This window comes from Anomaloglossus baeobatrachus, unplaced genomic scaffold, assembly GCF_048569485.1.
Source record: "Anomaloglossus baeobatrachus isolate aAnoBae1 unplaced genomic scaffold, aAnoBae1.hap1 Scaffold_4919, whole genome shotgun sequence".
NCBI lineage: Eukaryota > Metazoa > Chordata > Amphibia > Anura > Aromobatidae > Anomaloglossus > Anomaloglossus baeobatrachus.
In genome coordinates this window covers 8,891-25,981 of record NW_027444270.1, presented here as the reverse complement: position 1 = coordinate 25,981, position 17,091 = coordinate 8,891, and the positions used below count along the sequence as shown (strand labels likewise).

The 17,091-nt window shown below is 43.5% G+C and overlaps 1 long non-coding RNA gene across 1 annotated transcript; it reads right to left on the bottom strand.

Annotated features, from left to right (window-relative positions):
• Positions 1–6,299: 6,299 nt before the first annotated feature.
• On the bottom strand, positions 6,300–14,066 carry LOC142282035 (uncharacterized). Its single transcript, XR_012744016.1, has 2 exons — positions 13,976–14,066; positions 6,300–6,498 (listed from the first exon to the last, which is right to left on the bottom strand). It is a non-coding gene; the product is annotated as an uncharacterized LOC142282035 (long non-coding RNA).
• Positions 14,067–17,091: the final 3,025 nt, after the last annotated feature.

Sequence of the window (17,091 nt, the reverse complement as noted above, 5' to 3'; positions counted from 1 at the left end):
CATAGACAGAGCAGGGGCCGCCGGCAAAGCGCACGGAAGAAGTGACGTCACTTCTTAGAACGCGCGCTTCGGGCAGCAGCCGAAGCGCTGCGCTCTAAGACGCCACGTGCGCACGGCCCCTGCACAATCTCCATAGATTATGCAGGGGATGCAGGACGCATGCAGTTACGCTGCGCTACAAAGCGCAGCGTAACTGCATGTAATACGCACACGTGCGCACATAGCCTAACAATGGAAACATCTGACTAATAGACCTAAAAAAAAAAGCAGCAATGAACTTTGTGAAAACCTTTGACCTATGACAGTATATAAATGCGGAGAACACATGGGGGAAATTAAAACTGGGATGAAGTGGAAAACTGCATATCATGGGATCTGAAAATGAATACAGAGATGATGATCGCAGGCTTGTAACCTCCGTTGCCTAAGATGTGTATAAAGTATATATTTTTTCTCATGTCAAAAGTGTTCCTTTAAGTACATAATCAATTACTAATTTTCATCTTAACTTTGGGAAGATCACATTCTTGGTATCTAATGGCGGCCTGGATATGGTCTCTATTTGTCATACGCATGCACTGTCCCTTTAACTTCACATGTTGCAAATTCCCATTTATCTAAAGATAGTTTTGGCTTCATTCATTTGCAATGTGCATAGTCTTGTTTCTATTCGTCAATATCTCATCTTTAATTCCTAATCTATAAAAGGCACCGGCACAGTTGGAAACCGCAGATGCCGTGATTACAGCCTCATCCTGTGTCTGCTTAACTCATAATGTACCTGTTTATATAAAGCACAATACTCACGGCTGTACTTACCCCTGATAAAGCTGCACTTGCAAAGTGAGACGCATGAGCACCTACAATGGCTGTACTGATTACTTATCTAGGATTTTCCTGCCCTCCATACCTCAGGGTTCTCTATATATTCGATATCACATTAGTCATTAAAGGGGTGCTTTGACACCAAAATGTCTTTCGTAAATATTTATCTTTACACCTTAAGCACTTTTGTAATTATCTTTATTATACAATAACCTACATTTCTCCCTATCTAGCTCAGGGGTCTCAAACACGCGGCCCATCAGGCTGCTTCGTGCGGCCCCCAGGCCCGTTTCCCTGTTCACTATCGCGGCCGGTGCAGGGGCCGCAGCCACTGTCTGCACTTTTTTAGATGAATGTTTTGCCGGCGCTGCGTTCTCAGAGGCAAGGACTGTGCGCGCGCAGCGCCGGCAAAACAACCATCTGATCTGACATAAATCGCTGCCAGGGGCTGCAGTCCCTGCACCGGCCGCGATAGTCACCGGGGCACGGCCTGCAGACAGCAAGAAGCAGAGATGAGGAGCCGAGGGAACGCGGGACAGGTGAGAAGAATGGTGGTTTTTTATTTTTTGTGTATGTGAAGGACGGCACATTAACCCCTTAGCGACCTATGACGTACTGGGTACATCATGGCTCCCTGGTACTTAAGGATCCATGACATACCCAGTAAGTCATGGCGAAATTGCGGCCCCGGTGGCTACGATAGCAGTTTGCATTGCAAATAGCAAATACCTTAGATTCGGGGAGGAGGGGACCTCAGGAGGGGTGGTGTCTCCTCCCCGGACCTACGGAGGCTGTGATTGGCTGTGCGGCGTTCGTCAGCCAATCACAACGACTGTAATGTTTTAGCCATTGAAAATGGCTGTAACATTGAAATCCAGCCCTGATCAGTGCAGCTGTAGCACCGATCAATGGCTGGAGCTGGGTGACCCCTGTTTCACCCGCCCCCAGCTCTGATTGGAGAGACCGGCCTTGTGACCGATCTGTCCAATCACTGTGGATCTGGGGCCAGAGACCGCCCCCTCAGCTTCACTCAGGAATCTGTGGGTGGAAGCCGAGAGCGATCGGTAAATTATCACCTTTCACCCGCCGCCGCCACTGCCCCCACCACCCATTACTACAGGATGGGGACATGTCTATAGGATGGGGACAAGGTGGGCCCATGTCTATAGGATGGGGACAAGGTGGGCCCATGTCTATAGGATGGGGACAAGGTGGGCCCATGTCTATAGGATGGGGACAAGGTGGGCCCATGTCTATAGGATGGGGACAAGGTGGGCCCATGTCTATAGGATGGGGACAAGGTGGGCCCATGTCTATAGGATGGGGACAAGGTGGGCCCATGTCTATAGGATGGGGACAAGGTGGGCCCATGTCTATAGGATGGGGACAAGGTGGGCCCATGTCTATAGGATGGGGACAAGGTGGGCCCATGTCTATAGGATGGGGACAAGGTGGGCCCATGTCTATAGGATGGGGACAAGGTGGGCCCATGTCTATAGGATGGGGACAAGGTGGGCCCATGTCTATAGGATAAGGACAAGGTGGGCCCATGTCTATAGGATGGGGACAAGGTGGGCCCATGTCTATAGGATGGGGACAAGGTGGGCCCATGTCTATAGGATGGGGACAAGGTGGGCCCATGTCTATAGGATGGGGACAAGGTGGGCCCATGTCTATAGGATGGGGACAAGGTGGGCCCATGTCTATAAGATGGGGACAAGGTGGGCCCATGTCTATAGGATGGGGACAAGGTGGGCCCATGTCTATAGGATGGGGACAAGGTGGGGCCATGTCTATAGGATGGGGACAAGGTGGGCCCATGTCTATAGGATGGGGACAAGGTGGGCCCATGACTATAGGATGGGGGACAAGGTGGGCACATGACTATAGGATAGGGACAAGGTGGGCCCATGACTATAGGATAGGGACAAGGTGGGCCCATGACTATAGGATAGGGACAAGGTGGGCCCATGACTATAGGATGGGGACAAGGTGGGCACATGACTATAGGATGGGGACAAGGTGGGCACATGACTATAGGATAGGGACAAGGTGGGCACATGACTATAGGATAGGGACAAGGTGGGCCCATGACTATAGGATGGGGACAAGGTGGGCCCATGACTATAGGATGGGGGACAAGGTGGGCCCATGACTATAGGATGGGGGACAAGGTGGGCACATGACTATAGGATGGGGGACAAGGTGGGCACATGACTATAGGATGGGGGAAAAGGTGGGCACATGACTATAGGATGGGGGACAAGGTGGGCACATGACTATAGGATGGGGGACAAGGTGGGCACATGACTATAGGATGGGGGACAAGGTGGGCACATGACTATAGGATGGGGGACAAGGTGGGCACATGACTATAGGATGGGGGACAAGGTGGGCACATGACTATAGGATGGGGGACAAGGTGGGCACATGACTATAGGATGGGGGACAAGGTGGGCACATGACTATAGGATGGGGACAAGGTGGGCACATGACTATAGGATGGGGACAAGGTGGGCACATGTCTATAGGATGGGGGACAAGGTGGGCACATGTCTATAGGATGGGGACAAGGTGGGCACATGACTATAGGATGGGGACAAGGTGGGCACATGACTATAGGATGGGGACAAGGTGGGCACATGACTATAGGATGGGGACAAGGTGGGCACATGACTATAGGATGGGGACATAACTAAAAGATGGGGACATTACAAGGATGGGCATAATACTATTGGATGGGGACATTACTATAAAATAGGGACAAGGCTGGGGTCATTACTATAGGATGGGGACAAGGTGGGCACATTACTATAGGATAGGGAACATTACTAAAAGATGTTGGCCAAAATTTCTATATAGTGATAATTGTAACACTATTAGTTACAAGAAAGGGATAAAATGTAAAAAAAACAAAACACAAAATAAGGCATGACTTAACATCAAATTTTTTTTTTTTTTTTTTTTTTTTTAGATTTAACCAAAGAATGTGCACATTTGTTATAATAAACAAGTGAAAAATGTTAAAAATCAGTCATCCAAAGGTGTGTAAAAAAATATATATGGTACCAATAAAAATGTCACTTTGTCCTGCAAAGAATGCGGCCCCCCAAATTATTTTTTTCCTCTGTGCGGCCCATACACCCAGCCGAGTTTGAGACCCCTGATCTAGCTAATCCCTAAATGTCTTTTTTTAAAAAAAAACTATTTCCTGTGACATTTCATTTGAGAGGAGTCTCAAATGTGATGTCACAGGAAGCTGGGGCTGCACTCACTACCCTGCAGCGTCTATCACTAATCCTGGGACAGGAGTTCACCAGATGCCGGCTATCCAGTTACTTATTACAGCTTCTTGCATCGCTGCCCTCTCTGAAGATGTCCTGGATCCATGGTGATAGAAGCTGTGGGAGATGTGAGTGCAGCGCCAGCACTCTGCTTCTATCTTTGCTGTAGCTTCTGTGGAGGAAGATGTCGGAAGGCAGCACACATGGAGCAATAAGAGACACAGAGCTGTCCCACAGCTTCTAGCACCACTCTCAAACAAATAGTCTTCAGGGGCAGTGTGTCATGCAATGTTCAGCTCTGCATACACCTGCTGGCACAGCTTTTGAGTGGTGAGCGTTCCCCTGTTGTGCATTACTTCCTTCCCTTTTTGTTGCTCCTCGGTACATATATTGTGTCTCCTGTGTGTTTTGACTGCTTTGTGTACGAGTTTCCGTTATCCCTTGTCCGTGTCTTTTTGTGGGGTTTTGCAATTGTGTTTTCAAAGCCACCCCAAGGGACTGGAAGAGGGGGAATAAGATCAGGGCTCGGGCGGGAGTTAGGGTCATGTTGGGGGCTCAGACCTGGCTACCATCAAGCCTACCTCCAAGATCAGGGACAGTGCAAGGTGTCAAGTCTGAGGGCCAGCCTACGGGCCTCTGCCCTGTCATTACATACCCTGTAACACAGTGTTGGCGTCACTCACTGCCTCCTGGCATCATCACGTTTTACAGTTAGAAGCAGAGTGTCAGTGCTGTACTACGCTCCCAGTGCTACCGTGGAACCAGGACATCTTCAGAGGGCGTCTAAACAAGAAACTGTAGTAACTGCAGAGCTGACTTCCCCCCCCAATAATGTCCTGTTCCAGTAGGGGCGATAGACTCTGCAGCTGAGAGTACAGCCCCAGCTTCCAATGACATCACACTTAAGACTCCCCTCAAACAAAATGTCACAGGAAGTACAGTGAAAAAAAAATTAACATTTAAAGATTGGCTAGATATGGAGAAGTATAGGGTACGGTGTAATAAAGCATATTACCAAAGTGGTTAGGGTGTAAAGATAGATATTTGGGGGACATTTTAAGCGATAGACAATGTCTTTCCTTCTACTGCACCAGTATGTTACAGAAGTGACTACACATTATAGCACTGCTATTACTGTTTTTTTAGTTGGATGCTGCATTTATTTGTGGAATACACTATTTAGAGTCTATCTACAGTATCCATATGTGGAGGGAAAAGTATTTTTTTTCTATGTTTATGTAGTGCGACAATCATTTTGTTATACATTTAAATATTACAAGTGTGTACACTCATCTCGTGTTTCTTTTTGTATGCAAGTGACTAACACCTATGCAGCATTGCTTGCAGAATAAGGCTTTGTGCGCACGCTGCATCTTTGTTGTGACCAAAAAAATGCACGTTTTTGGTCCCAAAAACGCTCCCTCGGCATGCAATTCAGCGTTTTTTTTAACAGGGTTTTTGCCCAGTGTGTTTTTTTGCTTTTTAAGTCAAATCTATTGACTGGAAGGGCTCAAGAACACTGACAAAACGCAAAGAGAATTGACATGCTGCATCTTTCTGGTCACCACAAAGACGCAGCCAAAAAAAAGCTGCAACGTGCGGACAGAAAAATTGAAATCTCAGACTTTGCTTGGGAAGGAAATATATGCAATTTTGAGACCAAAACCGCACCAAAAACTGCACAAAAACAAGGCAAAAACGCAGTGTGCGCACAAGGCCTATAACAGTCAGCAGAGCTATTCTCAGCTTCAGAAACAAAAGAACAGAAACCTGATTACATCAGTGGAGTCTATCAGAATTCACTGTCTGAATAGAGAACAATGACTGTGGCTACAGATTAAAATTGAAAGCCACAACTATGAGCACAGATCCTATCTGGAGATCACACTCATGTTCTCATTTAATAATACACTAGAAGAGCTTAAAATTAAAGTCAGGTCTAGTTATAGGGTTTTCTCGCTATTCCAGGTGAGATGCCATTATAGTCTGATTGTGAAGATCTGACAGCTGGGACCTCAGCCCATCATCCTAACAGAACAATGCAGCACATTAATGAAGACTTGCTGCATCTCCTAGCTTGGTAGGTACTGAAAGGTGCAGATATGGGTTATTCACCCCTTACACAATAATAAAAAGTAGCAGACAGTACAGTATCTTCTGTAGAGTGGCAATACGCGTGCATCTCCTTACCTTTCACCTGCCGTACAGAACTAAGGTTCTTTTCAAAAGTGTCATCGAATTTTGGGTTTGTGATTGGCTCAAAGTCATTGGTGTAGACCCTGCCCGTAGAGGTGGAGAAACAGCATTTGCACATGCAGGTGTGATATCGCAGACGCCCTTCATCCAGGTAGGGGTGCGCCAATGCATCTTTCGCAGATATCCGTTTGGACTGCAGCAGAATGAAATTAAGGTGTGAGATATCAGATGTTAATAAACCAAAAACAACCGGACTTCCTGGAGCAGCCACATTTTTTATTGGGGTTTCCGCTTCTAGCAAACAATTCAGCTAAATAGTTGTATTACAATAAAAACTTAAATTTGCCAGAATAGGAGCCGCTCTTCTACTACAGCTCCACGTTCTGGCTCAGAGCCAGGTCCCAAGTGGGGGTCCAGATGCTCTATCTATAGGGTATATTGACAGGGGTTGCATTCATGAGACTACAATTTTGTATCACACTTCATCATACTGGTGTAGTTTACCCAAATCTCTGCATTGTAGATTGGCACAATGCTTAGATGAGCTCTGGATGATGCATCCATATAGGTGGAGGCTAAACATGGACTTACTAAATACCATTGTGGCAGGGGAGGCTGTAAGTAACAGGGATAAGTGGCCAATCACACGATCAACTGCACAGAAAAACAATCCAGCTATAGAAGACCATTTCTTGATTTGGAAATTAATTGGAATAAAACTTCATTTTGTCAAAAATTTGGAAACAAATCAGAGAAGAAAAAAAAAAGAAGACGACACCATGCAGATAAAAAGAACAGACGCATTTCGGCCATGTCTTATTTATAGCATAGCTGAAACGCGTCTGTGGTTTCTTTTTTCATGGGGTCATCTTTTTTTCGCTCTCTGATTGCTTATAATTTTTTATTGACAAAATAAATGAAGTTTTATTCCAATTCATTTCCAAATTGTGAGAGTCTATAGCTGGATTATTTTCTTTTTTTTGCTCTGCAACTGTTTACACCCTGCAGACGAAGACATACTAGGTGGATATGGTGAGCTGATTTATACCATGTTCTTTTCAATCATACGATCAATGCCATGTTTAGTCCTATTCAGATCAGTCCATGGATTCAACATCCAGGATGTAAGCAACGTATTTTATACTAATGTATATCAGAAAATTACATATTTCTTTATAATATGTGGAACTAAGTAGCTCCTCAATAACTTGTAATTCCTCCTAAGATAGTGGACTGTTCCCTCCAGGGACGCTCATGCAGCCGCTCAGCAATCTATTCATTATAGGGTGTCACAGATAGAAGCGTCTCACATATCACGAGGACAAGACCAGGAGACTGATGGATCCAGCATGACAATTTTACATGACAACTATATCAATAAGACTAAACTTATTGTCGGTAGCAGGAAAACTCTGCACATGAATTTGTGACGTATTTCAGGTTCAAAGCTCAGATAAGTGACTGTACGAGGATTCAGGAGCTCTGGGAACTGTTCACTTTAGGTGTGATTTTACAGATATCCTAGGAGTAGAGAAATGAAAGTGAAATGTCCCTAATGACAGATGCATATGAATAAAGCCCATTCTCTATAATTAATGGATGATTAACAGGTGACATGTTCACTACTGAAGAGCTTACATTAACAGCACAAGCCACAAGGGGGCGCTCAATCCATACAAAACCAGCATTAAATAAGAAGAGAAAGCCTGTGATGGTGTGGCCCAGTTTAATAGCACATATAAGTGTGCCCCTGGGAGGAGGACCCTGTCCACAGGCTGTTCTGTAGGGCACAATTCCTAGCTGGTGTTTATTAGATGCTCCTATCCAGGCTAGTGTTAGGTTACCTATGTACACTGCAATGTATGGAGGCTAATGCAAATGACCCTTGTACACCGGGCTAAGTGTTACTATACATAGCACAGGGACGTCACCGGTGTCCTAGTAATACTGTGACCGGCTGTACACACAATATTCATTAACAACTGAACAAAAATATAAATGCAACACTTATTTTTGCTTCAATTTTTCACAAGCTAAAACTCAAAGATCTAAGACTTTTTCTATGTACACAAAAGGCCGTTTTCTCTCAAATATTGTTCACAATTTTGTATAAATCTGTTAGTGATCACTTCTCCCTTGCTGAGATAATCCGTCCATCTCACAGGTGTGAGATATCAAGATGCTGATTAGACAGCGTGATTATTGCACAGGTGTGCCTTAGGTTGGCCACAAGAAAGGGCCACTCTAAAATGTTGCAAGTTTACATTACTGGGGGGAATCTGGGCGGTTGAGGGAGGGGGGAGGGTGTCAGAAAACTAGTCAGTATCTGGTGTGACCACCATTTGCATCAGGCAGTGCAGCACATCTCCTTCCCATATACAGTCAGGGCCAGAAATATTTGGACAGTGACACAAGTTTTGTTATTTTAGCTGTTTACAAAAACATGTTCAGAAATACAGTTATATATATAATATGGGCTGAAAGTGCACACTCCCAGCTGCGATATGAGAGTTTTCACATCCAAATCGGAGAAAGGGTTTAGGAATCATAGCTCTGTAATGCATAGCCTCCTCTTTTTCAAGGGACCAAAAGTAATTGGACAAGGGACTCTAAGGGCTGCAATTATCTCTGAAGGCGTCTCCCTCGTTAACCTGTAATCAATTAAGTAGTTAAAAGGTCTGGGGTTGATTACAGGTGTGTGGTTTTGCATTTGGAAGCTGTTGCTGTGACCAGACAACATGCGGTCTAAGGAACTCTCAATTGAGGTGAAGCAGAACATCCTGAGGCTGAAAAAAAAGAAAAAATCCATCAGAGAGATAGACATGCTTGGAGTAGCAAAATCAACAGTCGGGTACATTCTGAGAAAAAAGGAATTGACTGGTGAGCTTGGGAACTCAAAAAGGCCTGGGCGTCCATGGATGACAACAGTGGTGGATGATCGCCGCATACTTTCTTTGGTGAAGAAGAACCCGTTCACAACATCAACTGAAGTCCAGAACACTCTCAGTGAAGTAGGTGTATCTGTCTCTAAGTCAACAGTAAAGAGAAGACTCCATGAAAGTAAATACAAAGGGTTCACATCTAGATGCAAACCATTCATCAATTCCAAAAATAAACAGGCCAGAGTTAAATTTGCTGAAAAACACCTCATAAAGCCAGCTCAGTTCTGGAAAAGTATTCTATGGACAGATGAGACAAAGATCAACCTGTACCAGAATGATGGGAAGAAAAAAGTTTGGAGAAGAAAGGGAACGGCACATGATCCAAGGCACACCACATCCTCTGTAAAACATGGTGGAGGCAACGTGATGGCATGGGCATGCATGGCTTTCAATGGCACTGGGTCACTTGTCTTTATTGATGACATAACAGCAGACAAGAGTAGCCGGATGAATTCTGAAGTGTACCGGGATATACTTTCAGCCCAGATTCAGCCAAATGCCGCAAAGTTGATCGGACGGCGCTTCATAGTACAGATGGACAATGACCCCAAGCATACAGCCAAAGCTACCCAGGAGTTCATGAGTGCAAAAAAGTGGAACATTCTGCAATGGCCAAGTCAATCACCAGATCTTAACCCAATTGAGCATGCATTTCACTTGCTCAAATCCAGACTTAAGACGGAAAGACCCACAAACAAGCAAGACCTGAAGGCTGCGGCTGTAAAGGCCTGGCAAAGCATTAAGAAGGAGGAAACCCAGCGTTTGGTGATGTCCATGGGTTCCAGACTTAAGGCAGTGATTGCCTCCAAAGGATTCGCAACAAAATATTGAAAATAAAAATATTTTGTTTGGGTTTGGTTTATTTGTCCAATTACTTTTGACCTCCTAAAATGTGGAGTGTTTGTAAAGAAATGTGTACAATCCTACAATTTCTATCAGATATTTTTGTTCAAACCTTCAAATTAAACGTTACAATCTGCACTTGAATTCTGTTGTAGAGGTTTCATTTCAAATCCAATGTGGTGGCATGCAGAGCCCAACTCGCGAAAATTGTGTCACTGTCCAAATATTTCTGGACCTAACTGTATGTATATATATATATATATATATATATATGTGTATATATATCTACATATATATGTGTATATATATCTAATATATATATATATACACACACTCACATGCACACATATATATATATATATATGTATATATATATATATATATATATATATATATATATATATATATATATATATATATATATATATATATATATATATATATATATGTATGTGTGTGTGTGTGTGTGTGTGTGTGTGTGTGTGTGTGTGTGTGTGTGTGTGTGTGTGTGTGTGTGTGTGTGTGTGTGTGTGTGTGTGTGTGTGTGTGTGTGTGTGTGTGTATATACATACACACATATACATACACACACATACATATATACACACACACACATACATACATATACATATATATATACATACATACATACATACATACATATATATACACACACACACAAACAACTGTCCACTTTTGAGCCAAGGACGGTTCTCTTTTTTTATGTCTATCTGAGATGATGGAGATTTTCAGTGGTTCTCCAATTTTTATAAAAGTTAATTTTGTGACAAAATCAGAATCTTATCTTGCTAGCAACTTTTTGTAAAATGTTTTTCTCATCAGAAATAAATATCTACATGACATGTGGGAATGATGCGATAGAACCATGCAATGTACTTTCCCTATTTAGAACTTCTGCCCGTGTGAATCGTGTTGCCAGGACCCCTCCTGTCTTGAGACATGGTCTGTTCCACAATGATGCAGTCAGTTATAAAGATAGGAGAGGTGTGTTTGGAGCAAACCACTGCACAATAATAAGGGAGGTGTTCAGAGTACACAAACATTTAGTGAAACCAAAGAGAACGTTCTTATTTCAGTGATGATCGTGCAGAACAACAAAACCTTTATGTGCAGCACAGTACAAATTACCTAATCTGTAAAAAGACGATTCTGCATTCAATAGGGAACAAGTCGCCAAATATGCCATCTGTTTGTAATGGTCAAAAGAAACCTGTTAAATATAGTGGTCCTAAACTGCCATAACAGTAATGGTTTTCTTAAGACGTCCCACTGGGAAATAGGTCTTAGAGACTATAGGGACAATATAGCGCTAGAAGTATAATTCCAACGATATGGAGCTGCTCAGTTATAGCCTCGTTCTGGCGGGAGGTGACTTCCTTACTCTCGTCAATATCAGTGCCTGTGCTGGATGACCCTCTGAAGTGCCTATTTGGGATAATAGATGAGGAGTCATAGGACCAGTATATGAAAATATTCCTCAGAGAAACACTAATTCTGGCCAGGAAATCGATAGCCCTAAGATGGATGTGTGAAAGTAGCCTTAGATGGATGTGTGGTTTGGACCCAACTGTGCGATTCTGGATAAAACTAGTCAATTCAATCATACCTTATGAAAAAGTGGTGTACTACAACAGAGGGCGCCCAGAGAAATTTAGTGAAATCTGGGGTCTATGGAGCTCCTCTCCCAGCACACCCACAGACACTTGAGAGAGAGGTTACTGTAGCTAATGATTCTTCTTGCAGTTTGAAGATGTGACATCCTCCAGCAGAAAATAGTGATAGTATGGTTATACTTTATGTTTGTCTGTTGTGTTATTTCTATGTTTTTTAATTATGGTCATTTCAGACTAATTCTGAATAAGTTACCTGCATGTCTATCACAGAGATACAAGGCACTCCCAAGATGATTTGAAGAAATATTTATTGATGTGCGTGACAAAAACGTTTTCGTTCCTATGTGGACCTTCCTCAGTAGCACATATGTGAGGGAAAACGCTGTGTGGGCTGTCAGACGCGGAATCCACCGGCAGGCCCCATACAGCGGTGGATTCCACGTCTGACAGCCCACACAGCGTTTTCCCTCACATATGTGCTACTGAGGAAGGTCCACATAGGACCGAAAACGTTTTTGTCACGCACATCAATAAATATTTCTTCAAATCATCTTGGGAGTGCCTTGTATACTTCTCAATGTTTGGCTTTGGAACCTGAAGTGCACCCCAATATCTCCTAGACGCATATATAGGAAGTGCCATTCTCTTCTTGCCATCACAGAGATACATTGATTGTTCCAATGATACAGTGGACAGACGATAACTTTGAATCAGATATGATTGAGACTAGCTTTTATGCTCGATTGGTACTTTATAATTTGTTTATTGTTATGTATAATCCGTGATGTACCATGTCTGACTTGACTATTTTGCTAATAAAACGAAGTAAAAAAGAAAAAAAAAAGAAAAAAGAAGTAGAATGCCAGCTGAAAGTCCATGAGGCGGTGCCAGCCTCATATTGACTAAGGCTACTTTCACACATCAGTGTTTTTGGCATCAGACAAAATCCGGCGTGTGCCTGATGTAACGGATCCAGCGCAGAAAATGCAAGAAACGGATGCGCTGGATCATTTTTTTTTTTTTTTTTTGACGGATCCGGTATACCTGATCCTTCAAAAAAAAAAACTGATTCGGTGCATCTGTTTTTGCATTCATTTCGTCCGTTTTTTTTTTGCTGGATCTGTTTTTTTTTTTTTTTTCAATGAATTGGAGCATGCTCAGTTTACAAAAACGGATCCGGCAGCCGCATCCGTTTTTTTTCCGCATTACGCCGGATCTGGTGTCTATAGGCTTCTATTGTAAATCACGCCGTATCGCGCCGGATCCGGCGCAATGAGTTTTTTGTCAAAGACAAAAAACGTTACAAGAGACGTTCCATCTGGCCGCCACATTAGCCAATTACGACGGATCCGGCAAAACCCGGATGCAACGCAAGGCCATCAGGCATAATGCGGCGCGAATACAAATCAATGGGGATAAAACGGATCCGGCGCCGAATCTGTTTTATCAATTTTTTTTCAGGATTATGCCCGATGGAAATAAACTGATGTGTGAAAGTAGCCTAAGGCAGCCCCCGCGGTACCCGACATGCACAGTGATGGGCCGCAGCTTCTCCTGTGTACTCCGCAGATGGCGGACACCACCGGAGCTGCCTTGTAAGATCAGCAATGCATGACTTAATGAGAGACCGTCACCTTGATCCTTTACAGGTAGTGCTCGCTTATGTTATAAAAGAGGTCTCCAGTTTTGGAGGGGAACACGCTTAGAAAGCTTTCCCCATTACACAACATGCTATAGCTGTGTTTCAGGATTGTATATTGGTTGACAGGTTCCCTTTAAATATTACTGAAATAATACTAAAAACAATTAGGACCTTGCATCATTCCAAAAAGTGAATAATGCGATCAAACAGTGCTAAGTAATAAAAGTTTTTTATTTTTTTTATATATGAATTTTTTAAGTATTTTGTAGTAAGATAATACAAATTATCCATTATTATTATTATCCAGAATTGTATTATCATACTACATGTTCCACTGGTACAAAATACTTAAAAAATTCATATATAAAAAATTAAAAAAAACTTATTACTTAGGACTGTTTGATAGCATTATTCCCTTCTTTGTTTCTAACTATGGGCGATTGTCTCTTATATGTCCAGTAATTCATGCATATCAATGTAATATTATGTATTTACACTAATTATGCATTTTTCACTATATTTACATTTTTTTTTTATCATTCCAAAAAGTGCATAAAGCGACCACTACAAGGGGATTAATGATCTATAATGCGGTGTAAAAATACTTACTGGATCAAAGACCAACATCCTGCAAAGCAGATGAACGGCTTCATGAGTGGCCTGGCTGGACAGTGTATACAAGACCGGAAGAGATGGCTGCAAAACACAAGAGATATAACATGTCTGACTAGTGCAGGAAAAGTGCTGAGTTGCTCCTGAGCCCTCCAGTTATGCAAGCAGACTGAAATTACCAATTTGGGTGATAGATGCCGGGAGTCCGCCAGCGCTGCAGTTCTGTCTGCTCAGTTTAATGTCAGCCCGCACAGTCTCACACTGAGGATCTTACCACTTGGAAAGAAATCTGCCCTTGAAAAGAACTACTTTCACTTTAGGTAATATTCACACTGCGGTGACTACTCTGCTCCAACATTGGGTAATGACTGGCACTGATTTTTCTGGACAGGGTGGGCTGTCAGCACTTTGTGCCTCTGGTGACACATGGCCGGTACATATAGCTGACAAGCTGCCCGCGGACTTGCTAAACCCACTTAATCACAGTTTGACAAGTCACAGTACACAGACCGCTGAATAAAGAACACTCCTTAAAGAACTTGGTCAGTAATTGCAAAACAAAAACAAAAAAAAAAAAACCATGTCTGCGTCCGTCAAAAATAGCACACCTGCCCACAGGTTATGCCTGGTAATGCAGCTTAGGTCAAGGGGGATGTGATGAAGCTGAAAAACCACACAACCTGTGAATGAAGGAGTCTGTCACTAGGTTTCTGCTACCTCATCATAATGTAGAGACAGAGACCCTGATTCCAGTGATGTGTCACTTACTGAGCTGTTTGTTGTCATTTTGATAAAATCAATGTTTTCTCTGTTGCAGATCTAGCAGTTATTTGAATATGGAGCTCTGTACCCCCGCCCATCCCAGTGATTAGCAGTGTTCTGTGGACACTAATCAGTGGTCTGGACAGGTATGCAGCGCTCATGAATATGCTGGACTACCTGCACCACGCCAAGTAGTCCTGTAATGATAATCTCCTGCTGATTAAATGGTGATTTTATCAAAACTAAACTACACTAAGCAGCCCAGTAAGTGACATGTCGCTGGAATCAGGATCTCTGTTTCTATATTATGCTGCTCTCAGATTAGGTGGCAAAAAACAGATGACAAATTCCCTATAAGTGTGGAGCTGCTTTCCTAGCCATTTTCACTTCCATATCTTGAGCGAAGCAGGACCAGTGACATATATACCAATACCTGCCGAGGTGTGCACATAATCAGGTGTCCAGGAATCCAGTTCTGCACATTTTCACATCAGGGGAGTGCGGCCATGGTGTCTACTGAGACCTGGTCGCTTGCCCATCGGCAAGTATCATCCAACTGCACTAGAATATCACAGCTGGATGATACATTATGGCTGCGCATGCGACCCAGCAGGTACCCGCTCACCTCCAGATACAGAACTAAAAGCTAAATTCACACTTTACAAATGGATATTTCATGAAGCCACTTGCCACCCATAGTGGAAGGGAGATATACAGGTCAACCATGCTGCAGTAGAAGATGCGCCTTCTTCACTGGCACTTTGAGGCCTTTTCATGAGTTTCTTCCCTAAATTTCCGTTTTATAAGGTCATATACTGTAACAATATAAAAAGGGGCAACAGTGCTTTTAAGATCTATTAGTAATAAAAAAAAACAAGTCTCCTAGGCAGTGAATTGAGTCTCAGCCATAATTCACCACCGATGTCATAAATGAACTCAGCCGATATGTGAGAGTACAAGAAGCGGCGCACAGGAGGACCGGCTGCACTTTATCTGGTCACTGATTGCCACAGCCAGGAGCGAATGATGAGTGGTTTGTGATTGGAGAGAAACAACATCTCAGATCTCACTTCAGCATCCTATATTCTCACTCCAAAAGAAGAACGTTGCCACGTTAAAAGGAAAAACTGCAACAGCAGAACACTATGCTCCCTGCCGGACTGAAAGACTCCCTAACACGATGCTCCCCGCCGGACTGAAAGACTCCCTAACACGATGCTCCCCGCCGGACTGAAAGACTCCCTAACACTATGCTCCCCGCCAGACTGAAAGACTCCCTAACACGATGCTCCCCGCCGGACTGAAAGACTCCCTAACACGATGCTCCCCGCCGGACTGAAAGACTCCCTAACACGATGCTCCCCGCCGGACTGAAAGACTCCCTAACACGATGCTCCCCGCCGGACTGAAAGACTCCCTAACACGATGCTCCCCGCCGGACTGAAAGACTCCCTAACACGATGCTCCCCGCCGGACTGAAAGACTCCCTAACACGATGCTCCCTGCCGGACTGAAAGACTCCCTAACACGATGCTCCCCGCCGGACTGAAAGACTCCCTAACACGATGCTCCCCGCCGGACTGAAAGACTCCCTAACACGATGCTCCCCGCCGGACTGAAAGACTCCCTAATGGTTAAATACAATAATTACCAGAAATGGCATCACCACATCTAAATTTCCTAAAAGGTGCTACTGCTGAAGTACAACAATGGGCAAAAATATCACACATAGAAATTATACAACAATATAGGGTCATAGATTCCCACAAACCGGAAATAAGTATTGAACACGTCACCAATTTTTTAAGCAAATCTATTTCTAAAGGTGCTATTGACATGAATTTCTCACCAGATGTCAGGAACAACCCATAAAATCCATAGAGGAAAGGAATCAAACCATAGATGTCCAGAAATGTAGTGATGTGCAATAATGAGAAATTACACAGGGAACAAGTATTGAACACACTTACTGAAATTTGTTTTATACTTTGTACAAAAGCCTTGTTAGTAATGACAACTTCAAGATGCCTCCTGTATGGAGAAACTAGTCTCAGCATTGCTTAGGTGTGATTTTGAGCCCACTGTTTCACACAAACACTAGGGTTGAGCAAGTGTGCTCAGCACTGTTCGGTACTCAATCGAGCATTGCGGAGCTCAGCCGAGTATCACAGGTGCTCGGATATTTCATTTGTGAAACAATGATCACAAAGCACAAGATTTGGTTCGCTGCATGCTGTGTGCACCCCAGGGAGAGCCATTCGCGGTCTCTGAACACCTATATTTGGAGCACTCCGCCCTATAACCAGGCTGTGTCCATCCTTCCTTATGGCTGGATCCTAGCTGCCCAGATA